The sequence below is a fragment of the Coregonus clupeaformis genome, chromosome 39, assembly GCF_020615455.1.
Source record: "Coregonus clupeaformis isolate EN_2021a chromosome 39, ASM2061545v1, whole genome shotgun sequence".
Taxonomy (NCBI): Eukaryota; Metazoa; Chordata; class Actinopteri; order Salmoniformes; family Salmonidae; genus Coregonus; species Coregonus clupeaformis.
Genome location: NC_059230.1, coordinates 16,826,051 through 16,853,741, shown reverse-complemented (window position 1 = coordinate 16,853,741; position 27,691 = coordinate 16,826,051). Strand labels below are relative to the sequence as shown.

The 27,691-nt window shown below is 40.9% G+C and overlaps 1 long non-coding RNA gene across 1 annotated transcript; it reads right to left on the bottom strand.

Moving 5' to 3' along the window:
* Window positions 1-7,663: 7,663 nt before the first annotated feature.
* On the bottom strand, window positions 7,664-11,414 carry LOC121554747. Its single transcript, XR_005997767.2, has 3 exons — window positions 11,338-11,414; window positions 11,056-11,238; window positions 7,664-8,269 (listed from the first exon to the last, which is right to left on the bottom strand). It is a non-coding gene; the product is annotated as an uncharacterized LOC121554747 (long non-coding RNA).
* Window positions 11,415-27,691: the final 16,277 nt, after the last annotated feature.

Genomic DNA, 27,691 nt, shown 5'->3' with positions numbered 1-27,691 from the left:
TCAGTGTAAACAATGTCAATGTTACGTAGGCCTGTACACCAACACAAGTAGCCTAATAATGACAGACACAAAATCTACTGCATACCCAGCTACAAGCTTGTTTAGCTCTCCCTGGGTTACAGCCTGTCCTCCTGAATGATTAAAATCAAGTCTTGGTTGTTTGGATGAGGTACAGTGAGGGAAAAAGGTATTTGATCCTCTGCTGATTTTGTACATTTGCCCACTGACAAAGAAATGATCAGTCTATAATTTTAATGGTAGGTTTATTTGAACAGTGAGAGACAGAATAACAACAAATAAATCCAGAAAAACGCATGTCAAAAATGTTATAAATTGATTTGCATTTTAATGAGGGAAATAAGGATTTGACCCCCTCTCAATCAGAAAGATTTCTGGCTCCCAGGTGTCTTTTATACAGGTAACGAGCTGAGATTAGGAGCACACTCTTAAAGGGAGTGCTCCTAATCTCAGCATGTTACCTGTATAAAAGACACCTGTCCACAGAAACAATTAATCAATCAGATTCCAAACTCTCCACCATGGCCAAGACGAAAGAGCTCTCCAAGGATGTCAGGGACAAGATTGTAGACCTACACAAGGCTGGAATGGGCTACAAGACCATCGCCAAGCAGCTTGGTGAGAAGGTGACAACAGTTGGTGCGATTATTCGCAAATGGAAGAAACACAAAATAACTGTCAATCTCCCTTGGCCTGGGGCTCCGTACAAGATCTCACTTCGTGGAGTTGCAATGATCATGAGAACGGTGAGGAATCAGCCCAGAACTATACGGGAGGATCTTGTCAATGATCTCAAGGCAGCTGGGACCATAGTCACCAAGAAAACAATTGGTAACACACTACGCCGTGAAGGACTGAAATCCTGCAGTGCCCGCAAGGTCCCCCTGCTCAAGAAAGCACATATACAGGGCCGTCTGAAATCTGGCCTAGCCAGTCTCCAGACCTTAATCCCATAGAAAATCTGTGGAGGGAGCTGAAGGTTCGAGTTGCCAAACGTCAGCCTCAAAACCTTAATGACTTGGAGAAGATCTGCAAAGAGGAGTGGAACAAAATCCCTCCTGAGATGTGTGCAAACCTGGTGGCCAACTACAAGAAACGTCTGACCTCTGTGATTGCCAACAAGGGTTTTGCCACCAAGTACTAAGTCATGTTTTGCAGAGGGGTCAAATACTTATTTCCCTCATTAAAATGCATATCAATTTATAACATTTTTGACATTCGTTTTTCTGGATTTTTTTGTTGTTATTCTGTCTCTCACTGTTCAAATAAACCTACCATTAAAATTATAGACTGATCATGTCTTTATCAGTGGGCAAACGTACAAAATCAGCAGGGGATCAAATACTTTTTTCCCTCACTGTATGCCTACAGTCAACTTCAGCAGCAGTGGTCAGGCCTCGGGGGTCTTTCGCTACGAGTTTTGTCTTAGCGTGTTGCTTTTGCAGGTGCTTCAAGAGATTGGAAGTTGTGTTTCTAGCAGTGGAGAGGTGTTTCTCACCTGAGCACAGTTTACATTTTACAGTTCTATTCATTTTGTCTTCTTACCAAATCAAAGTAATGGGAGTACTTCCAAGCTGAGAAAATGTTTCAGATGCTTCTGCCATTTTTCATCTCCCTCACAAAAGCAGAGTAACGCATGCGTGTATAAACCAGAACTTGGTGAGAGGATGTCAGACTCGGGATGAAAACAATTTGAATCTGGGGCGGGGGGATTTTTAAATATTGCGTCAACAGAGAGGGAATAATAATCATCACAAATATTTATTTGGATCAATAACTGTAACAGGAAGGGAATGATAACAAAATTAACTAAGTAACTACGACCGATCTTTGATCAGTAACTGTAATATTGTTACTCAAATTGGAACAGTACTCCGTTTATATTATTTGTTTAAGCAAAAAGTAATATTATTACTGTAACGTGTTACCCCCAACAATGGTCATGACTATGAAACATTGAACTCCTAAGCCCTTCACACAGACCTAATGGGATTCTGGACATTGCATAAGGCACAAAGCAGGCTAATACTCCAATTAACTCCCATTAAAGCCAAACAAAACCCCATTGCTATGCCCCATAATATCAGCTGCCATCAAAACCCCCATCACTGTGCCCACAAGATAAGATGGCTGCTGCTGCATTTGCTCTAGGACAGGATGCTGTGGAGACACACATGCCATGGTTCTGATCAAGGTGAAACTAGCACCTGGCCTTGGGCACCGAGCTGAGTTCATTTGGTCTATAAAAGAAGAACAACATTGTGCCGGACTGATATAAAATTACCCTGATGTATAATAGTAATCATTATGCCATTTATCAGAATTGGCCAGTTAAAGTCAACATCTGGCTTCAATAGAGGAGCTACAGTCTGTAGGGTTTTGGTGGTTCTTGTATCCTACATATTTTCCATTCTTTTTTATCAAAGCCTGCTGTCAGTGATTTGAAGAAACTAAATAGATGGCGATTCGCTCCTATTAGGTATCGCGGGGCTCAAGTAAAGGGGATTTCATGATTGCCTTTGTTTTGGTTTTTTTTCTCCCGGGTTGGACCTTGTGGAGGCTTGTGAAACATGAAGCTCTTCCCTGAGCGCTCTCAGTAAACTACTGCAGTGTAAAGAAAGACAGAGAGGGAAGGAGGGGAGGACGGAGTTACTTCAGCAAGACAGGAACAGCCAGTTCTCTAACACAAACCTGTGAGTACCTACAGGAACTAAACCTTGGGTGCAGTCAAACAGAGAAATGTAAAATATTTTGATCATACTTGCTCTGTTTTTACTAACCTTATCTCATGGATGTATTGTTGTATCACTACTCAATGCTTACATACTGTCTGAGATGTAACTATTTTTATCATGATTTTCTTGAAAATGAGACGCTACATATCAGGAGATTATTCTGCCTAAATATCTAAACAGAAAAGTACAGATGTTCGTGAAAGTGTACACACTCCTTGCACAGTCTTCACATTTTGCTGCCTTAAAATGCAATCTACTACACAACCTAAAATATGTCATTTTTGTCATTACAACTGAATCATTTTGAATAAGATTCTACCAACCTTGCACAACTCTTAAGGCAACATATATTCATTGCTTTTGACAAATTGCTCAAGCTCAGTAAATTCGTTTAGGAATCATTGATGGACAGCAATATTCAAACCTTGTCTCAGATTTTCAAGCAGACTTAAGATGGGACTAAGACTGGACCATTCAGGAACTCTCAACACCTCAACTCTTTCCCATGGTTTTCAGAAGACCACGGCGGGTTTTCCTCTAACCTTTTACCAGGGCTTTTCTCTTTTTATATTTATTTTGATCCTGACAAACAAGCATCATGTTATGGGTATGCTTGTCAACAGCAGGGACTAGGAGTTTGTCAGGATCAAAATAAATATGAAAAGAGCAAAGCCCAGGTATAAAGTTAGAGGAAAACCCGCCTCAGTCTTCTGAAAACCCAACCATGGGATAGAGTTGTATTTTTCAGCGGGTCGATAATACAAATTGTAATGCCAAAGACACACCAGAATGGCTTTCCAAGAGATGTTGAGTGTTCCTGTCCATTCTCAGTCCTGACTTAAATCTGCTTGAAAATCAGAGACACGGTTTGAATATTGCTGTCCATCAATGATTCCCAACCACAGTTAGTGCTTGAGCAATTTTTACTAAAGTAATGGATATATGTTTCCCTTAGTTGTAAAAAGTAGGTAGAATCTTATTAAAAACAGTGGCGATTTTAGCATGTAAATCTTGGTTGGGCAAACAAAACAAAAAAAGTGGGATGCATGCCAGCAAAGCCACAACACAACACAACACTAAACAATACATTACTTGCATTAAAACGGTGAAAAACGGTGTCCACAAACTGTTAGGGCTACAAGCTGTCCCAGCAGCAGTTCCGACATTTTACCACTGCTACACCTGGCTATCAGCGGAGCCTTGTCTGGCAGTGAAACAGTTCATTCAGCCTCATTTACTGCCTTTTAAAAAAACAAAGCTGATATGGTTGACTTGCTTAAACAAATGTGGTTTCTAATGACAATTGAGATGTACAAACTATGGCATAACGGGACGACAAGCGGATAAGAGGCAATTCGTAATTTCGATTAAGACATTAATGAGCGAGCTAGGACGGATGTAGTTAATATAACTATTTGTTTAGCACTTTTGAAATGTACAGCGACAGAATTCAGAACATGGGCTGTTCTTACAGTGTTCTCCCTGTACACCAAGTCAGAACTGTAGGATAAATAAAGTGAGCATATAAGCAGACAATGAAAGCTCTTACAATATTCGATGATTACATTTCTCTAAAACAGGTTATAGGCTACATGTGCACTACCAAGTCAGAACAGTAGGCGGAATTAAGAGGGGTAAATAGACCAAATGATTAGGGTGAGGCACATGGGCTACTAACAGTTTACTACACAACATACACTTGGTATTACTTTCTTAGCTACAGTATACATATCCCCCTGGCATATTACATAATTTATGCAGCAGCATATAATACATTTTTGGACTCACTTTGTTGTGCTGTGCTCATTTGAACAGGAAGGTGGCGCGGCTGTCCTTTGTGGGCAAATTTTGTCATCAAAATCTGGCATTCTCTGGATTTATGGTGCTTTCAAGAAAACTGGGAACTCTGAAAAAAAACAGGTTGAATCATGATGACATCATTGATCTTCAGGTCGTAGCTCTAGAAAGAGGCCCAAGTTCCGGATTTACAATTCCGAGTTGGATGACCGTTCAAAAAGTATTTTCCCAGTCTGAGCTTGTTTTTTCCCAACTTCCCAGTTGTCTTGAACTCACTGAAGTCAAGTTTTCGCAGTTCCGAGTTAACAGTTGTTTTGAGCGCGGCACAAATCATGCTTCATTGACAGCATGGCCAATGTTGAATGTTTTTAATTTTAAACTTGGAAAAGAGACCCTTAATCCCAGATTTGGGACCACACAGCCACACCACTGAATAGCAGGCTAGTGATTGCTTTGCAAAGCTTGCAGTAAGTCACTGTCACTGATTCCTTCCAAACCACTCATTGTTGAATTTGCGATTTCCAACTTGTTGTGTAATGTTTATGTCCAACGGCCGATGAGCACCGATACGTTTTATCTATAATTTCTCTTCATTATTTCTCTTCATACGACAAGGATTAAAAAGGATTTGCCAGTAGATTGTCGACTTGATTCATAATGGTGACTGCTAGCTAAGATTTTGAAAGTTTGATGTTGACATGATCAGTCCAATCAAAGCTACTGTAGATATAACGTGATTTGACGTGATTTTACCTGTGGCCCAAGGGGCTTGAATTTTCTAGCTCTACCAATTGACTTGGCGGTGACGTACTGTCCCCACGAGTGACAGAACACTGAGCTAATCATGGCGCAACTAGAGAACATTACCAATACCTACGCTCCGTATTTTCCGCTGGCTGCCCCGCCACCACAGGAAGTACTGAGCTAGGCTGAAACACCTGCATTTTGGAGCTGCCTTACTCAAGAAAGCAAAAAAGAGACCATTGTTTGCAAACTGATATGTGACACGTATTAATGCCAAAATAACATGCAAAACAGGCAAGCCCCCCCAAAAAAAAATAAAAAAATGTTTTTATATAAATATATATATTTTTTGCTAGAAATGTAGGACTCAATGACGGGTCACCACTGATTAAAAGGTATTCACAACTGTAATGGCTGCCAAAGGTGCTCTCACCAAGTATTTACTCTGGGGTGTGAAGACAGACACAATCAAGACATCTTGTTTTTTATATGTTCTTATTAATTTGGAAAATGTTTGATAATTTTATTTAACTTTGAAAATGTTGAGTAGGTTGTGTAGATCTGTAGGAAACAAATAAAATGAAATCACTTATAGATAACATTTTACAGCAGCAAAATGTGAAGATGGAGCAAGGGGAGTGTATACTTAACTGGCACTGTACGTATTTTTATTTTCAAGATTTCTTAAAATCAATATAACCAATCATAGATTAATTATTTGAAAAGATATATATAATTTTTATGGGATGAAGAGAGGATTCTCAGCACTGACAATTCCCATACAATTGTCTTCCATTTCCTAATCAAATGTTTTTCCTTGTGGTATGACATCCACAATCAACACACTGAGGCCAATTAGTATGGGACATATAGGTTTGGATGTTCTTCAGACCGTGGGATTTACACACATATTGATGTGTGGAAAAGAAACAGGTGTTCAGCTGTGTGTGTTTCTGTGTGCGTGTGTTTGTGTGTGTGTGTGCGTGTGTGTGTCAGGAGGGGGTTAAATGGGGGGTTGTATTGAAAAGTCCTCCTCTCCTAGTCTAACATGGTGGATTAGCTCCACCAGTTTCCCATGGACCCTCTCGCGCAGCCCCCTGCCTATTTGCATAAGGCACAGACAAGGGAGATGTGACAAACAAACCTGGCACAGAGCACCGGCTGGCTTTTTCATTAACTCCCTCCTCTCTGAAGAACCGTGCAGAACACCACACAAACACACAGTCTCTCTCAAACTGTCACACCATGGTGCATTCAGACAACAGAGGGCGCTTTAACTCAGGAGATGACAGAAGATACTGCCTGTCCTCTATAATGGGATCGGAGCGTAGCTGTACAGCACGTATCAAATGACAGACAAAGTCCGACCACAGTAGAGACATGTAGGCCTATTCTTTGTGTGATCAGAGTGATTTGCTAGTGAAGGAACATTACCAGCAGGATCCCCAGGAGTGAGACAGGTTTGTTTTCATTGTTCTGTCATTTCCCCAATTCCTTCTTTGTAGGAGACCTTGTCCTTACCCCCCTGTACATCCTCCTTCACGGTGGTAATGTTCACCTTAAAACATAGTTACCGTACAGTGTACATCACATAGTTGTGCTGTACTGCTGTCGGGCAGCCAAGTTCCTATCAAGGCCCAGATTTATGGCACTAGATGCATTCCTTGGCCGCGGTGGGGACCGTTTCGCTGAAATATGAGAGAGGAGATGCAGGGAACACAGTCGGAACACAAATGACAAGCTTCACTTTGACTTACCCCATGTACTGTTACTGTAAGCTATGTACAGTATATTTTGTTATAACTGGAGGCAGGCAAACCTAAAATGTTATAGTGAGTGGAGTCAAACATGTAATGTATTATAATACAGTAGTTGAATGTGTCTGGGTGAAAAACGATAGCATTTTGCTGTGTTATCGAACAATCATCTTCAGAGGAGGAACTATTCCAGCTATGTGCCGTCTGTCCACCTCGTCAGCACAGCTCGTCAGATGATAACCCCAAAAAAAGAGAAACTGTAACCCAGCTGTCATGAAAACCTTTCAAGCGACCACAAAACCCCCTTTTGTTACTGCTGACATGCAGCTTTCACCCTCCTAAATTACATTGGGATTAAATATGTTAACCAAGACTCTTTCCCTCTCCCTCTCTACTCGTGTCCAGTCAAATTGGATGCAGGTGTAGGCTGCAGGAGGAGAAAGGAAAGACCAACTTGTTCTTATTATTTTGGGGCACAAATATGGCCGACAGATAACAAGCTCATAGACTGAAAGTGGTGGTGTATTTGGTTGTCCCTTTTTGTGATAAAGTATGTCAAACTGCATGACCCATTCACTTTACACACTATCAACTGTAACTGGCTTTATTTTAATCAAAAGGTAGAGTGCAAAGAATGAAAGCACAACTGTAAATAAACACTTTTTCCTCTAATCATTTTGAATCAGGCATAATCAACCACACATGCCTTGAAAAGACGATTAAAGACAAAATGATTTAAAGGTATATAGATCCATTATCATTTCTACATACTTTCTATCTGCTTTTAGTCCTTCCAGCTTCTCTGAAGTTGTTTTCTCATCCCCCAAAAAATGTAATACAAAGATTAAACAACAACTAAAGCGCCATTGTGTCGTATAGTAGACTCTTCGAAACACAAATAAATACACAAATAAATATGGTCATGACCTAACAACCACAATCCCAAGCACTTAAAGATCATCCCAATTCTGCTGTATCCATAGAACTTGAGGCCAACCGTTAACAGAACAACCACAAGGATCCATATCAGACAGGTAGAGAATGCAAACAGGTATAGAGTTTTGTTGCAGTACTCTGGGTTGGTGATGGACTGGTTGTTGCTCCCACTGCAGAAGGTATGGTTGTAGCTCTCGTTGGCAATGGTCTGGTTGGAGCTCCCGTCGCTGAGGGTCGGGTTGTAGCTTGTCGTTTGAAATACAGCGAAAACAACCCCACTACCTATAGTAGACAAAGTGGTAGGGAAATAAATGTATAATTATAATATATTTGTATTTATAATATTATTATTGACAGAGTCCAAGCCGGTGCCATACTACCACCATCAGTTGGAATTGGACTCACGGCTCTTGGATCATGGTGGACAATATGGATCCTTGAAACAAATGTGTTCCTTGTAAGGAGAGGAACCTACAGTTGAAGTCAGAAGTTTACATACACTTAGGTTGGAGTCATTAAAACTTGTTTTTCAACCACTCCACAAATGTCTTGTTAACAAACAGTTTTGGCAAGTCGGTTAGGACATCTACTTTGTGCATGACACAAGTAATTTTTCCAACAATTGTTTACAGACAGATTATTTCACTTATAATTCACTGTATCACAAATCCAGTGGGTCAAAAGTTTACATACACTAAGTTGACTGTTTCTTTAAACAGCTTGGAAAATTCCAGAAAATGATGTCATGGCTTTAGAAGCTTCTGATAGGCTAATTGACATCATTTGAGTCAATTGGAGGTGTACCTGTGGATGTATTTCAAGGCCTACCTTCAAACTCAGTGCCTCTTTGCTTGACATCATGGGGAAATGAAAATAAATAAAGTTTTAGACCTCCACAAGTCTGGTTCATCCTTGGGAGAAATTTCCAAACGCCTGAAGATACCACGTTCATCTGTACAAACGATAGTACGCAAGTATAAACACCATGGGAACACGCAGCCGTCATACCGCTCAGGAAGGAGACGCTTTCTGTCTCATTGAGATGAACGTACTTTAGTGCGAAAAGTGCAAATCGATCCCAGAACAAAAGCAAAGGACTTTGTGAAGATGCTGGAGGAAACAGGTACAAAAGTATCTATATCCACAGTAAAACAAGTTCTATATCGACATAACCTGAAAGGCTGCTCAGCAAGGAAGAAGCCACTGCTCCAAAACAGCCATAAAAAAGCCAGACTACGGTTTGCAACTGCACATGGAGACAAAGATCTGACTTTTTTGAGAAATGTCCTCTGGTCTGATGAAACAAAAATAGAACTGTTTGGCCATAATGACCATCATTATGTTTGGAGGAAAAACGGGGGGGCTTGCAAGCCGAAGAACACCATCCCAACAGTGAAGCACGGGGGTGGCAGCATCATGCTGTGGGGGTGCTTTGCTGCAGGAGGGACTGGTGCACTTCACAAAATAGATGGCATCATGAGGAAGGAAAATTATGTGGTTATATTGAAGCAACATCTCAAGACATCAGTCAGGAAGTTAAAGCTTGGTCGCAAATGGACAATGACCACAAGCATACTTCCAAAGTTGTGGCAAATTGGCTTAAGGACAACAAAGTCAAGGTATTGGAGTGGCCATGACAAAGCCCTGACCTCAAACCTATAGAACATTTGTGGGCAGAACTGAAAAAGCGTGTGCGAGCAAGGAGGCTTACAAACCTGACTCAGTTACACCAGCTATGTCATGAGGAATGGGCCAAATTTCACCCAACTTATTGTGGGTAGCTTGTGGAAGGCTACCCGAAACGTTTGACACAAGTTAAACAATTTAAAGGCAATGCTACCAAATACTAATTGAGTGTATGTTAACTTCTGACCCACTGGGAATGTGATGAAATAAATAAAAGCTGAAATAAATAATTCTCTCTACTATTATTCTGACATTTCACATTCTTAAAATAAAGTGGTGATCCTAACTGTCCTAAGAAAGGGAATTATTACTAGGATTAAATGTCAGGAATTGTGAAAAACTGAGTTTAAATGTATTTGGCTAAGTAACTTCCGACCTCAACTGTATGTATCAAATTTGGAGACTAAGAGTCTAGTGGGGTGTTTACATGCTGTCGGAGTTATCGGAAGTTTGGATTTCCAACTGGAAAATTTTACTTATACGACCCTCCAAGTCATAATTACAAATGGGACACTCCGAGAAAATTGACCTTTCACCACTGACCTTTCACCTTTTCAACCATATGGATAATGTAGCTTGTTTAACCTTATTTTCAATGTTAAGCAAGATAGCTAACTTTATTATTAGCAATGTAAGCTAGCTTATCAAGCTAACTAAAATATACTGCACAAAAATATAAACGCAACATTCAGCAGGTGAAGAAGTCGGATGTGGAGGTCCGGGGCTGGTGTGGTTACACCTGGTCTGCGGTTGTGAGGCCGGTTGGACGTACTGCCAAATTCTTTAAAACGACAGACATCTGTGGCATAGTGTTGTGTGACAAAATATGCCACACCTGTCAGGTGGATGGATTATCTTGACAAAGGATGAAATACTCACTAACAGGGATGTAAACACATTTGTGCACAACATTTGAGAGAAATACGCTTTTTGTGCGTATGGAACATTTCTGGGATCTTTGATTTCAGCTCATTAAACATGGGACCAACATTTTACATGTTGCGTTCATATTTTTGTTCAGTATATTTTTGTTCAGTGTATAATAAATGTGTACATACAGTTTTCGTATAATAAACAGTTATATACTGTATAGTGTATACTATATATGTGGTCCTCTGTAGCTCAGCTGGTAGAGCACGGCGCTTGTAACGCCAAGGTAGTGGGTTCGATCCCCGGGACCACCCATACACAAAAAAATATGTATGCACGCATGACTAAGTCGCTTTGGATAAAAGCGTCTGCTAAATGGCATATTATTTATTTATATACAAGACACAGGTAAGGGAGTGCCATGATTGTTCCTTGAAGGAAGGGAGAAAGGATGCATTTTCAAAACAAGTTCAAACAGTGCCACGTATGTCTGGATTGGGAATCTCGCTCACCAGCAAAGATCCAGAACATTAGAATGACCAGACTGATCCTTACGACCGATGAGCAGAACTCTTGGCAGTCTTTGATGGCCATAAACGTAGACAGTAACATCAGGACTACATAAAAACATCCCAACCCTATCAGGTAGATAGGGATGAAGAACATTACAGGGCAGTCATTGAAGCACTCAGCACCTAAAGATAGAGAGGTAAAGGAATTTTAGAACGGTAGCTTTTGCATAATTAATATGCAATAATGTTTTTGCAAAGTGGTATTTCTTTACTACTACTTACCTATGACAAAGTGGGCCAAGGGGATAACTGCAACAATAATAGTAACAATACAGCGGATGATGAGAGAGATCAATGCTGGAGGAATAAAGGACAAGGCATATTATATATTTTTTCCACGTTGGAGATGCATTCACTATTTGTTTTTCATTATTGTCATTATTTGCACAAAGTGTATTTTATTTGAACGTAACTTCTACTTACCTATAATAATATGGGCATAGGGGATAATTGAACCGATACTGAGAATGATAATGGCACTGATCCATTCTGGGGGAATACATGACAAGACTAATTAGCATTTTTTGCATTTTATATAACAATAAAAGATAGGTTCAAATTAAATCCCAAGTTCAAGAAACATTGGGAAACGGTGGCACTCCAAAAGGTTTCAACAACAAAAGACGATGTCACCTCATTTCACCAATATATCCTCCAAACACCGGCTTCGAGGGCATTATCACTTTTATACAACGGGTTACCAACATATTCAAATAATGATTGACATATTTTGATAAAAAATGTTATTTTGATTAATTTATTCATACTATTTCATTCTTCCACAAAATATAGTCCTGACACAAATCTAGGGTTGCTACCCAAGCCGGCTGGTCGTTCGTTCTATCGGTTCGGTTGCCAGAGTCGTTCAGTATTTTTGTTCTGTATCTATGGACGCGACCCAGTCGTTCGTTCTAAATGTTCCATTGCCATATTGGCTGGCAACGTTCTTATCCCTTGCTTGCTAGCTAGCCAACTTTGGCTAATTTACAGTCACGTTAAACAGTGCAGCCAGAATAACAACGAAGTAGCTGCATTTGCATTTGTTTAAGGGACATTTTCTAGTGACATTTATTTGGATACATCCATAACAATGGGCTAATGATGTGCGATTTCCCCTGGCATAGAAAATGTGCTCTCTCGTCAGGACACTGTTGTTCGAGAGCTAGCCAACAACACAGCTAACACAATCACTTCAAACTGAAGCTGGAAAGACTTCAAACTAGCTGCACTTCGTTTCGTTTGACCTGTTTTCTATTGATAGTTCTTTGTATATATCCATAAAAATGATGCTGATTCATCGTTTTGACTGGCTAAGAAAAGCTGCCTACCTGTCTGTCTCATCCTGAATCCCGACACATTCATTACTATGGGACAGCTGGAGGTCGAATTTGAATATTGAAACAATGTTGCAAATGTCGGAGAGACAGACAGCAAGGTTCATAAAAAATCTCCGCTGTTGAAAACAAAATGTTAGTTTAAAATAAATGTGAAATAATGTCTAGATGCTTTTTATAGTGGAGATCAAGTTTATAAATTGCCTGGCTGGGTTGATGAGACAGTGGATTGCGCAGTCAGATGGAACAGAGTAAATAGGCATTTTAATGTCATAGATTTAGCCTGTGGTAACTTGTGGAATAGACACCGGCTGGAATGCGGTTTTAACCAATCAGCATTCAGTATTAGACCCACCCGTTGTATAATTAAGCAATAAGGCATAAGAACCTGGGGATTATCGTGTGAATAACTCCTGACTAAGGGCAGTTTGCGAAGGGCCGGGGAAACAGCCCTTAGGAGGATGTTATTCACAATAATTCCCGGGTTTGAGGGCCTTATTGATTTTATAAAACGGTTGCCAACATATTTAAAAAAGATTAATGACATGTTTTGATTAAAAACGTTATTTTAATGAGTGAATTCATTGTAATTCATCATAACACCATAGGATATAGTCCTGACAAAAACCAGTTGTTAGTTCTGAGATTCTGAAGTAAATAGCCAAACATGCTGATTGCTATCCCCCAAAAAGTATTATAATAATGGTGTGTAGATGAATTAAAATGAATTCATGGTGTGTAGATGACGGGAGAGGGAGGGAGCCTGCATTAGATGGGACTTTGAAAAATTGTGAAAATTACCTGGGGATTGTGGTGAATAACTCCCTGCTATCAATCAATCAGCATCCAGGATCCAAACAACCCATTTTATAATATTGTATACAGTTTCTTAGCAGTGGCGAACCGTGACTATAGGACCGCCTTCAGAGGGACCAAAATCTTCCAATACGTTGTATAAAAAAAAATCTCGAAAATAACATTAAACATAGCATCACTTAATGCGCCCAACATTATATCGTCTGTCGTTGGACCATTCTAGTTCTAGTGAAGGAGGAGCAATTATTTTTGATGACATTATGAATGAATCAAACAGGCCTGGCCGCGCTTCGGGCTGCCACACACACAGACAGAACCGGCATGGACACAACATGACACACAGCATAAAATAATGCACTGTTTACACAATTTATGGTAGCCAACACCACTATCAGTAGCAACAACAACAGTGTCACATCAAAGGTGACAGGCTCATGGTGCTGAAAGGACAGCAACCGTAATACCTGTGCACTCCATGGCGCTGAAGGAGAGCCAATTTTGGTCAAACACATAGACACGGCTGATAGACAGGAGACTGCAGTCACACACAACATCAAATAATGTTAAAGAATAAGCAGCCCATTCACTCCAGTAGGCCCCATGAAGTCATGACAATAGAAAAGCACAACCATTTCATGTCCAAAATTAAATGAACAAACCAGCTATTACTTACCATTGCAAATATATCACACTAACCGTTCATCTAAAGTATAAATGCAACAATGTTTTACAGTCATTATTTTCAAAGAGATAACTAACAGCAAGCGAGCTGCAACAATAAACAGTGCAACTCACCAGATTATGATAATTTGTAAACTAAGTTTGAAAAGAGTGATGCTAAAAAATGTGCAACAACATCCACCTTGAAGTTTGATAACAGCTGCTGCAGCCGCTGTCGCCATTGTCACATTACTACAACACAAGCTAGCTATTATCACACTACTACATTTACAACACATGCTAGCGAACTTTGCTAGCGTTAGCGTGGGAAAACTACTGTTTGCGACACTGATTATTTTCTCTTGTGCTCGCTTCTTACAACCTATTAGTGAATTGCCGCCACCTACTGTATTGGCTGTTTATCAGCCTGGTATTCTGTATTATGAATTCATTACCTCTTGCGCTCTCAGTAGTGACGTGTCTTAGCCTTCGTAGATACGTCTCTTTTTTTTAAAACGGTCCCATCCATTGCAATTCAAAATGCGATTGGTTCATTCCACTGTCACTCCAAAATTCTGCTCTAATACAGTTGAATGGCAGAGGCCTTCTGTCCAGCTTCTGAAGACCTAGCCAATGGCTGGCTGAGCTGCTAGCTAGATTTTTCTACCCAGAGACCATCAAAGAAAATGCTGATTGGATCATTTTTTTTTTTCAGTATTAACCCTTCTCTTTCCAACACACACTGAAGAGATGAAATCAGAAAATTATTACAATTTTTGTAAAGATTAAATTACAATTAAAGTGAAATGAAATTAAAAAATATATATACATTTTTATAAATCCTTAGGCCTTTTCTGAAGGCCTAGAAGGCCCTGATGGTTCGCCACTGGTACGTACCGTATAGATCCCTCAAACTCAACTCTGGACCTCGAAGCCAGTTCCACTGCATTTTTTCATTGTAACCCTCTAATCAGGGACTGATTTAGACCTGGAACACCAAGTGGGTGCAATTAATTATCAAGTAGAAGAAAATACCCCAGCAGGCTCTGGACCTCCTAGGGTAAGAGTGGAATACCCCTGGTATAGACCCTTGCTACCTATGTCATAGTGACGCCTCAAGCACTGCAGTGCCTTAGACCGCTGCGCCACTCGGGAGGCCTAACATGATTTTTGAATGACTACCTCATCTCTGTACTCCACACATACAATTATCTGTAATGTCACTCAGTCGAGCAGTGAATTTCAAACACAGATTCAACCACAAATACCAGGGAGGTTTTCCAATACCTCGCAAAGAAGGGCACTTATTGGTAGATGGGTAAATATGCTGCTAGGGATTTCACCATGAGGCCAATGGTGATTTTAAATTAGTTATAGAGTTTAATGGCTGTGATAGGAGAAAACTGAGGATGGATCAATAACATTGTAGTTACTCCACAATACTAACCTAATTGACAGAGTGAAAAGAAGGAAGCCTGTACAGAATAAAAATATTCCAAAACATGCATCCTGTTTGCAACAAGGCACTAAAGTAATACTGCAAAAAAAATTGGCAAAGCAATTAACTTTCGATATGGTCAGTGTCGATAATTTTCAGTTTATAGTCCCAGCACAACATTTAGCAGACACTTTTTGAACACTTTTAGAACACTTGACAAGGGTCTAGAACATAGGTACGCACCTATAAAGTCCATTGTGAGAGAAGCACACAGACCTGAAAGAAGACACAGGCAGTGTTGAATACCCATACTAGCGTACTACATTCTTAAACTGTATACTATTTACTCATCGTCGCATACTATTTAGCACGTACTGTTTAGTAAAAAGTATGTAGTATGCCACGGCCGCAACACAGTAGTGGCTCATGATTGGCTGAGTAGGTAGGGTTAGGGCCAAGTGTTGGTGGATTTTTCCAAATTCAACAGACATGCATTGCATTAACCAGCCTGATAATAGCTCATTTCAAATTGTATTCATTTCTCTAAACTCTGAATAGAATAGGAATTGAGTTATAGGCTAGACTATCACATTCAACCTATACCGTAGTAGACCATGTAGCCCATCTATCCTATTTTAAAATGACAGAAGACAGAAACAGATACTGTACTTTGGTTCCATTTCAACATATTTATTAGTGAAACCAAAGTGCTGTAACATACATTACCGTTCAAAAGTTTGGGGTCACTTAGAAATATCCTTGTTTTTGAAAGAAAAGCACATTTTTTGTCCACTAAAATAACATCAAATTGATCAGAAATACAGTGTAGACATTGATAATGTTGTAAATGGCTATTGTAGCTGGAAACGGCTGATTTTTAATTGAATATCTACATAGGCGTACAGAGGCCCGTTATCAGCAACCATCAGTCCTGTGTTCCAATGGCACGTTGTGTTTGCTAATCCAAGTTTATCATTTTAAAAGGCTAATTGATCATTAGAAAACCCTTTTGCAATGATGTTAGCACAGCTGAAAACTGTTGTGCTGATTAAAGAAGCAATAAAACTGGCCTTCATGAGACTAGTTGAGTATCTGGAGAATCAGCAATTGTGGGTTCAATTACAGGCTCAAAATGGCCAGAAACAAAGAACTTTCTTCTGAAACTCGTCAGTCTATTCTTGTTCTGAGAAAGGAAGGCTATTCCATGCGAGAAATTGCCAAGAAACTGAAGATCTCGTACAACGCTGTGTACTATTCCCTTCACAGAACAGCGCAAACTGTCTCTAACCAGAATAGAAAGAGGAGTGTGAGGCCCCGGTGCACAACTGAGCAAGAGGACAAATGCATTAGAGTGTCTAGTTTGAGAAACAGGCACCTCACAGGTCCTCAACTGGCAGCTTCATTAAATAGTACCCGCAAAACACCAGTCTCGCCGTCAACAGTGAAGAGGCGACTCCGGGATGCTGACCTTCTAGGCAGAGTTGCAAAGAAAAAGCCATATCTCAGACTGCCCATCTTAATCTTTTATTTTTATTGGCCAGTCTGAGATATGGCTTTTTCTTTGCAACTCGCATGGAATAGCCTTAATTTCTCAGAACAAGAATAGACTGACGAGTTTCAGAAGAATGTGCTTTGTTTCTGGCCATTTTGAGCCTGTAATCGAACCCACAATTGCTGATGCTCCAGATACTCAACTAGTCTCAAGAAGGCCAGTTTTATTGCTTCTTTAATCAGCACAACAGTTTTCAGCTGTGCTAACATCATTGCAAAAGGGTTTTCTAATGATCAATTAGCCTTTTAAAATTATAAACTTGGATTAGCAAACACAACGTGCCATTGGAACACAGGACTGAAGGTTGCTGATAATGGGCCTCTGTACGCCTATGTAGATATTCCATTAAAAATCAGCAGTTTCCAGCTACAATAGCCATTTACAACATTAACAATGTCTACATTGTATTTCTGATCAATTTGATGATATTTAATGGACAAAAACAAGGACATTTCTAAGTGACCCCAAACCTTTGAACGGTAGTATATATAAATTAAATCAAATAGCTTAGTACACACACCAAAACTTTTCAAATGTTAAAATCAAAAGGCTATTGCACAGAAAAACGTGGACTGCAAATTTAGAACTGCTGGACAGCAACATAATAAACTAAAGCACTGATCATTTGAAACGAGATCAGAATGACTGCTAAGGCTTGATCCATAAATTATACACTGCTCAAAAAAATTAAGGGAACACTTAAACAACACAATGTAACTCCAAGTCAATCACACTTCTGTGAAATCAAACTGTCCACTTAGGAAGCAACACTGATTGACAATAAATTTCACATGCTGTTGTGCAAATGGAATAGACAACAGGTGGAAATTATAGGCAATTAGCAAGACACCCCCAATAAAGGAGTGGTTCTGCAGGTGGTGACCACAGATCACTTCTCAGTTCCTATGCTTCCTGGCTGATGTTTTGGTCACTTTTGAATGCTGCCGGTGCTTTCACTCTAGTGGTAGCATGAGACGGAGTCTACAACCCACACAAGTGGCTCAGGTAGTGCAGCTCATCCAGGATGGCACATCAATGCGAGCTGTGGCAAGAAGGTTTGCTGTGTCTGTCAGCGTAGTGTCCAGAGCATGGAGGCGCTACCAGGAGACAGGCCAGTACATCAGGAGACGTGGAGGAGGCCGTAGGAGGGCAACAACCCAGCAGCAGGACCGCTACCTCCGCCTTTGTGCAAGGAGGAGCAGGAGGAGCACTGCCAGAGCCCTGCAAAATGACCTCCAGCAGGCCACAAATGTGCATGTGTCTGCTCAAACGGTCAGAAACAGACTCCATGAGGGTGGTATGAGGGCCCGACGTCCACAGGTGGGGGTTGTGCTTACAGCCCAACACCGTGCAGGACGTTTGGCATTTGCCAGAGAACACCAAGATTGTCAAATTCGCCACTGGCGCCCTGTGCTCTTCACAGATGAAAGCAGGTTCACACTGTGCACATGTGACAGACGTGACAGAGTCTGGAGACACTGTGGAGAACGTTCTGCTACCTTCAACATCCTCCAGCATGACCGGTTTAGCGGTGGGTCAGTCATGGTGTGGGGTGGCATTTCTTTGGGGGGCCGCACAGCCGTCCATGTGCTCGCCAGAAGTAGCCTGACTGCCATTAGGTACCGAGATGAGATCCTCAGACCCCTTGTGAGACCATATGCTGGTGCGGTTGGCCCTGGGTTCCTCCTAATGCAAGACAATGCTAGACCTCATGTGGCTGGAGTGTGTCAGCAGTTCCTGCAAGAGGAAGGCATTGATGCTATGGACTGGCCCGCCCGTTCCCCAGACCTGAATCCAATTGAGCACATCTGGGCCATCATGTCTCGCTCCATCCACCAACGCCACGTTGCACCACAGACTGTCCAGGAGTTGGCGGATGCTTTAGTCCAGGTCTGGGAGGAGATCCCTCAGGAGACCATCCGCCACCTCATCAGGAGCATGCCCAGGCGTTGTAGGGAGGTCATACAGGCACGTGGAGGCCACACACACTACTGAGCCTCATTTTGACTTGTTTTAAGGACATTACATCAAAGTTGGATCAGCCTGTAGTGTGGTTTTCCACTTTAATTTTGAGGGTGACTCCAAATCCAGACCTCCATGGGTTGATAAATTTGATTTCCATTGATAATTTTTGTGTGATTTTGTTGTCAGCACATTCAACTATGTAAAGAAAAAAGTATTTAATAAGATTATTTCATTCATTCAGATCTAGGATGTGTTGTTTAAGTGTTCCCTTAATTTTTTTGAGCAGTGTATAATGAAATAGGTAGCCTAGCTTTCAAAATTAAAACAATCAATACTGCATGTTCAAATTAAAAGGCCTGATTAACATGACATCAATAATGCAGCAGCCCCATCCCGAGTCCCCGGTGCAAACTCATTCAGAAAAAAAAAATGGATTACTATTTAGTTTAAAAGCTCTGACGAAGGCCAAGAGAACAAGAAACACTTTTCAGTGAGAAAACAGAAATCCACTTTGGGTAAAAAAATTATAAAAGAGACTTGTAGCCTACGATGCAATACTTGTGATAATTTTAAGGAGAACAAAAAAGTAGCCAACAACAAAACTAGGTTACTTAATTGGGAAGACTCCTGAAGCTTCTGCGGTGGTGTTCTAATGTAGGCAAAGTAGAGAACTAGGGCCTATCACTCATAGCCCATCTCTTCCAATGCATTGTGGAAAAGTGTGCATCGAATTCTACTAGATGATGAGCCAAAATTAGTATAACATCTTGGCATTTAAACCATACTAGATTTTCTAAATGTCGCATACTATTAAACATTCTATTTCGCGTACTGAGAATGCGTCACGTGTTGTTTTCCACGATTCGTTGATTTCGGTAGCACATCCCCATATCTAATTGATCAGCTGTTGTCAAAGTCAAAATGAGTATGACATCTGGGAATTTAAAGTATACTCGATGTTAGAAATGTTGCATACTATTAAACGTTATTTTTTTTGCATACTTAAACAGCCTACTATTTAAGACGCCAGTACGGGTATTAGGACAGAGTGTAACGAGTGTCAGTGTAATGCGGTGGATCGAAGTCAGGCGCAGGACACAGAACTCGAAGAAACGTACTTTACTGAAAATGAGTAAAGAAAACAACACAGAAATACCTCCACACAGGGCGGAACTAACCCGCTCACCAACGACACGAAACGAAAAACAACCACGCACAAAACACATTGGGAGCCACTGGGTTAAATAGGGAAGGCGTGATTACAATAATGGGCAACAGGTGTGTGACATAGACAACAGGTGAAACATAGAAACATAGAACATAGATCGGCAGTAGCTAGTATTCCGGTGACGATGAATGCCGCAGCCTGCCCGAGCAAGGAGGAGGGGCAGCCTCGGCAGAATCCGTGACACAGAGCCACAGATTACATTGACACAAACACAGTCAGTCTTGAATGTCCTAAATGTAATGATGTCAGATGACTTCATCCAAGTAAAACATTTGAAAATATAATTTATTCAAAACCATTTGCATGGAAACGATGGCACCAACACTGGGAGGACTTTGGAACTATCATTAATTATTACTGAGAGTGTTATCTTTTTGACTGGGATTAATAAAGTCGCAATCTGTAGTTCAAACAATTACAAAGTGGGTACCCTGCCACTTTTGGTAAACAGCTGAGGGATAAGGCTGGGAAAATGTAACCACTCTCAAATAGACAGATCTATAGACAGAGCTAGCAAGGACTGACCCTCCATGGTCTATAGATCTATCTATTTGAAAGTGGTTACATTTTTCCAGCCCTCTCCCTCAGCTGTTAACCAAAACAGTGGCGGGGTACCCGCTTTGTAATTGTTTGAACTACAGATTGCCCCTTTATTGCTCCCAGTCATAAAGTTAACACTCTCAGTAATAATGAATAATAGTTCCAAAGTCCTCCCAGTGTTGGTGCCACCTATCCCATGTAATAAATCTGTGCTGCCCTCCGTTGAATTTTGAAATCCCGAGACAAAACGTTTGCCCACCCTTGGGCTAGATGCTTTACAAATTATTCATTATGTTAGTACATTATAAATGCTTCAGGGTTGAACATATTTTTATTCACTCTTTTAATTTACTTAATTGTGAAAATAAGCTGTCTCAAAAAAAGGTCAGGTCTATCAACATGCCTTAAAGGCATATATATTTAACTTTCCCAAGATATTGAAAATTGAAAAAAAGGGTCCGATCCTTAAGAGGCTAAACTTCCATTTTTATCTTTAAATTATATTTTATTGTTCATAGAATCATAGTACATGACTAATGTACGGTTATATGTAGTCCACTCTTACCTGATAAAGCCACAGAATCCTCAAAGGAACTGCCCAGTGTTTCCGGATTTCTATGAAATATGACTTGTAAATTGGAATTGTTTTCCTTCCAAATGTTTTGAATTAAGTATGTTTAAAAGCAGCTTTTCTGTGTTTGAATGGTGTGGACTTACCTTAACAACAGAATGGTGTGGGCGTATACTGTTCATACAAATATTCACGCAAGTAGACCGCTGATTGGCCAGCTCATCCAACTCTAGACCGCTGATTCGCCAACTCATCCTCCTCAAGGAGATGACATAATGTTCAATGAGGAAACAGCAAGCATTTTTTAAACAGTCTGTTTGAGATACAAGTTTGAGGTGGGTTTTTTTGGCCACAAATACAAGTATAGGACGAGTCAATAACATTATTTGGGTATGAGTTAACAGAATATGAACTGAACCCATCCACACACAATACCCCATAATGACAAAGTTTTTTAAAATTTTTTTTTTTAAATGTTTGCACATTTATTGATCATGAAATACATAAATATCTCATTTACATAAGTATTCACACCCCTGAGTCAATACTTTGTAGAAGCACCTTTGGCAGTGATTACAGCTGCAAGTCTTTCTGGGTAAGTCTCTAAGAGCTTTCCACACCTGGATTGTGCAACATTTGCCTATTATTCTTTTTAAAATTCTTCAAGCTCTGTCAAATTGGTTGTTGATCATTGCTAGACAACCATTTTCAGGTCTTGCCATAGATTTTCAAGTAGATTTAAGTCGAAACTGTAACTTGGCCATTAAGGAACACTCACTGTCTTGCAAACAGGATGCATGTTTTGGAAAAAAAAAAAATCTGTACAGGCTTCCTTCTTTTCACTGTCTATTATGTTAGTATTGTGGAATAACTACAATGCTGTTCTCCATCCTTAATGTTCTCCTATCACAGCCATTAAACTCTGTAACTGTTTTAAAGTCACCATTAGCCTCATGGTGAAATCTCTGAACGGTTTCCTTCCTCTCCGGCAACTGTGTTAGGAAGGACTCTGTATCTTTGCAGTGACTGGGTGTATTGATACACCACCCAAAGTGTAATTAATAACTTCACCATGCTCAAAGGGATATTCATTGTCTGCTTTTTTTTTTTAACCTATAGGTGCCCTTCTTTGCGAGGCATTGGAAAACCTCCCGTGTCTTTGTGGTTGAATCTGCGTTTGAAATTCACTGCTCGACTGACGGACCTTACAGATAACTGTATGTGTGGGGTACAGAGATGAGGTAGTCAGTCAAAAATCACGTTAAACTCTATTATTGCACACAGAGTGAGTCCATGCAACTTGTTAAGCACATCTTTTCTCGTGAACTTATTTCGGCTTGCCATAACCAAAAGGGTGGAATACTTATTGACTCAATACATTTGTTCCAGAGGGTGATCGATTTCTAGGGGTATGTACTCCTGAAGTTGTTGAATGTTTTCGTGTTTGCCAGTTAGCTAGCAGTTCTCAGCGGTTAGCAGCCAATGGCTAGCAGTTCTCAGCGGTTAGCAGCCAATGGCTAGCAGTTCTCAGCGGTTAGCAGCAAATGGCTAGCAGTTCTCAGCGGTTAGCAGCAAATGGCTAGCAGTTTCTTACTGGGCTAAAAACGAATGATTGGCATATTTTTTGAGTCATTACAAAATTATTTAATTAAACAAATCAAACATTAAACCTTGTAAACAATTCTAATCAATCAAATCAAATTATATTCGTCACATGCTTGGTAAATAACAGGTGTAGACTAACAGTGAAATGCTTACTTTTCATGGTACAACAATTCATGGTAATTTCTTGGTCACCTTGTAAACAATTCATTTAGACCCAGCGTTTATTTCAAACAGGCGTTCATTTGCTGAAATGTGTATTGTTGCCTGGCTATTAAAAGGGACAGGCGGCTATTTGAGACTGCATTTAATTCAAGTTTTACGGTAATTAAAACATTCTAGAGCGCATAAAACAACTCGGTAGGTTCGGTGCTACTGGCTTGGGTCTCCAAATTTCATCCCTGCAAGTGATAAGGACATACAATTTAAATTCTGCATAACGCCACAGCATTTCATACTTCACTGTGGGAAAGGGGAATAAATACCTGTCATGTTGACATGCTTTTTAGTTTGTTTCCATATGACTGGTTTCACATTTGTTTCCAGCGATCATAAGGTAAAATAGATATAAAACAATTGTCATTCATATTTACAATCCCCTTATCCAAACGGATTACTAATTTACCTACAGTGCCTTCGGAAAGTATTCAGACCCCTTTACTTTTCCCACATTTTGTTACGTTACAGCCTTATTCTAAAATTGATTAAATGCTATTTTTCCTTATCAATCTACACACAATACCCTATAATAACAAAACGAAAACAGGTTTTACATAAGTATTCAGACCTTTTGCTATGAGACTCGAAATTGAGCTCAGGTGCATCCTGTTTCCATTGATCATCCTTGAGATGTGTCTACAACTTGATTGGAGTCCACCTGTGGTAAATTCATTTGATTGGACATGATTTAGAAAGGCACACACATGTCTATATAAGGTCCCACAGTTGACAGTGCATGTCAGAGCAAAAACCAAGCCATGAGGTCGAAGGAATTGTCTGTAGAGCTCCGAGACAGGATTGTGTCGAGGTAGTGATCTGGGGAAGGGTACCAAAAAATGTCTGCAGCATTGAAGATCCCCAAGACGTAGCCCCCATTATTATTACATGGAAGATGTTTGGAACCACCAAGACTCTTCCTAGAGCTGGCCGCCCTGCCAAACTGAGCAATCGGGGGAGAAGGGCCTTGGTGACCAAGAACCCGATTGTCACTCTGACAGAGCTCCAGAGTTCCTCTGTGGAGATGGGAGAACCTTTCAGAAGGACATCCATCTCTGCAGCACTCCACCAATCTGGCCTTTATGGTAGAGTGGCCAGACGGAAGCCACTCCTTCGTAAAAGGCATATGACAGCCCGCTTGGAGTTTGCCAAAAGGCACCTAAAGACTCTCTGACCATGAGAAACTAGATTATCTGGTCTGATGAAACCAAGATTGAACTCTTTGGCCTGAATGCCAAGCGTCACATCTGGAGGAAACCTGGCACCATCCCTACGGTGAAGCATGGTGGTGGCAGCATCATGCTGTGGGGATGTTTTTCAGTGGCAGGGACTGTGAGACTAGTCAGGATCGAGGAAAAGATGAACGGAGCAAAGTACAGAGAGATCCTTGATGAAAACCTGCTCCAGAGCACTCAGGACCTCAGACTGGGGCGAACGTACACCTTCCAACAGGACAACAACCCTAAGCACACAGCCAAGACAACGCAGGAGTGGCTTCGGGACAAGTCTCTGAATGTCCTTGAGTGGCCCAGCCAGAGCCATGGCTTGAACCCGATTAAACATCTCTGGAGAGACCTGAAAATAGCTGCACCGCGACGCTCCCCATCCAGCATGACAGAGCTTGAGAGGATGGGAGAAACTCCCCAAATACAGGTGTGCCAAGCTTGTAGCGCCATAACCAAGAAGACTCGAGGCTGTAATCACTGCCAAAAGTGCTTCAACAAAGTACTGAGTAAAAGGTCTGAATACAGTGAGGAGAACAAGTATTTGATACACTGCCAATTTTGCAGGTTTTCCTACTTCCAAAGCATGTAGAGGTCTGTAATTTTTATAATAGGTACACTTCAACTGTGAGAGACGGAATCTAAAACAAAAATCCAGAAAATCACATTGTATGATTTTTAAGTAATTAATTTGCATTTTATTGCATGACATAAGTATTTGATACATCAGAAAAGCAGAACTTAATATTTGGTACAGAAACCTTTGTTTGCAATTACAGAGATCATACGTTTCCTGTAAGTCTTGACCAGGTTTGCACACACTGCAGCAGGGATTTTGGCCCACTCCTCCATACAGACCTTTTCCAGATCCTTCAGGTTTCGGGGCTGTCGCTGGGCAATACGGACTTTCAGCTCCCTCCAAATATGTTCTATTGGGTTCAGGTCTGGAGACTGGCTAGGCCTCTCCAGGACCTTGAGATGCTTCTTACGGAGCCACTCCTTAGTTGCCCTGGCTGTGTGTTTCGGGTCGTTGTCATGCTGGAAGACCCAGCCACGACCCATCTTCAATGCTCTTACTGAGGGAAGGAGGTTGTTGGCCAAGATCTCGAAGATACATGGCCCCATCATCCTCCCCCTCAATACGGTGCAGTCGTCCTGTCCCCTTTGCAGAAAAGCATCCCCAAAGAATGATGTTTCCACCTCCATGCTTCACGGTTGGGATGGTGTTCTTGGGGGTTGTACTCATCCTTCTTCTTCCTCCAAACACGGCGAGTGGAGTTTAGACCAAAAAGCTCTATTTTTGTCTCATCAGACCACATGACCTTCTCCCATTCCTCCTCTGAATCATCCAGATGGTCATTGGCAAACTTCAGACGGGCCTGGACATGCGCTGGCTTGAGCAGGGGGACCTTGCGTGCGCTGCAGGATTTTAATCCATGACGGCGTAGTGTGTTACTAATGGTTTTCTTTGAGACTGTGGTCCCAGCTCTCTTCAGGTCATTGACCAGGTCCTGCCACGTAGTTCTGGGCTGATCCCTCACCTTCCTCATGATCATTGATGCCCCACGAGGTGAGATCTTGCATGGAGCCCCAGACCGAGGGTGATTGACCGTCATCTTGAACTTCTTCCATTTTCTAATAATTGTGCCAACAGTTGTTGTCTTCTCACCAAGCTGCTTGCCTATTGTCCTGTAGCCCATCCCAGCCTTGTGCAGGTCTACAATTTTATACCTGATGTCCTTACACAGCTCTCTGGTCTTGGCCATTGTGGAGAGGTTGGAGTCTGTTTGATTGAGTGTGTGGACAGGTGTCTTTTATACAGGTAACGAGTTCAAACAGGTGCAGTTAATACAGGTAATGAGTGGAGAACAGGAGGGCTTCTTAAAGAAAAACTAACAGGTCTGTGAGAGCCGGAATTCTTACTGGTTGGTAGGTGATCAAATACTTATGTCATGCAATAAAATGCAAATTAATTACTTAAAAATCATACAAATGTGATTTTCTGGATTTTTGTTTAAAAAAAATTAGACCTCTACATGCTTTGTAAGTAGGAAAACCTGCAAAATCGGCAGTGTATCAAATACTTGTTCTCCCCACTGTACATACAGTTGAAGTCGGAAGTTTACATACACCTTAGCCAAATACATTTAAACTCAGTATTTCACAATTCCTGACATTTAATCCTAGTAAAAATTCCCTGTCTTAGGTCAGTTAGGATCACCACTTTTATTTTACGAATGTGAAATGTCAGAATAATAGTAGAGAGAATGATTTATTTCAGCTTTTATTTCTTTCATCACATTCCCAGTGGGAAATAATACACTCAATTAGTATTTGGTAGCATTGCCTTTAAATTGTTTAACTTGGGTCAAATGTTTTGGGTGACCTTCCACAACCTTCCCACAATAAGTTGGGTGAATTTTGGCCCATTCCTCCTGACAGAGCTGGTGTAACTGAGTCAGGTTTGTAGGCCTCCTTGCTCGCACAAGCTTTTTCAGTTCTGCCCACACATTTTCTATAGGATTGAGGTCAGGGCTTTGTGATGGCCACCCCAATACCTTGACTTTGTTGTCCTTAAGCCATTTTGCCACAACTTTGGAATTATTCTTGGGGTCATTGTCCATTTGGAAGACCCATTTGCGACCAAGCTTTAACTTCCTGACTGATGTCTTGAGATGTTGCTTCAATATATCCACATAATTTTCCTTCCTCATGATGCCATCTATTTTGTGAAGTGCACCAGTTCCTTCTGCAGCAAAGCACCCCCACAGCATGATGCTGCCAACCCCATGCTTCATGGTTGGGATGGTGTTCTTCGGCTTGCAAGCCCCCCCCCCCTTTTTCCTCCAAACATAACGATGGTCATTATGGCCAAAAAGTTCTATTTTTGTTTCATCAGACCAGAGGACATTTCTCAAAAAAGTACGATCTTTGTCCCCATGTGCAGTTGCAAACCGTAGTCTGGCTTTTTTATGGCGGTTTTGGAGCAGTGGCTTCTTCCTTGCTGAGCAGCCTTTCAGGTTATGTCAATATAGGACTTGTTTTACTGTGGATATAGATACTTTTGTACCTGTTTCCTCCAGCATCTTCACAAGGTCCTTTGCTGTTGTTCTGGGATTGATTTGCACTTTTCGCACCAAAGTACGTTCATCTCTAGGAGACAGAACGCATCTCCTTCCTGAGCGGTATGACGGCTGCATGGTCCCATGGTGTTTATACTTGCGTACTATTGTTTGTACAGATGAACGTGGTACCTTCAGGCGTTTGGAAATTGCTCCCAAGGATGAACCAGACTTCTGGAGGTCTACAAATATTTTTCTGAGGTCTTGGCTGATTTATTTTGATTTTCCCATGATGTCAAGCAAAGTGGCACTGAGTTTGAAGGTAGGCCTTGAAATACATCCACAGCTTCTAAAGCCATGACATCATTT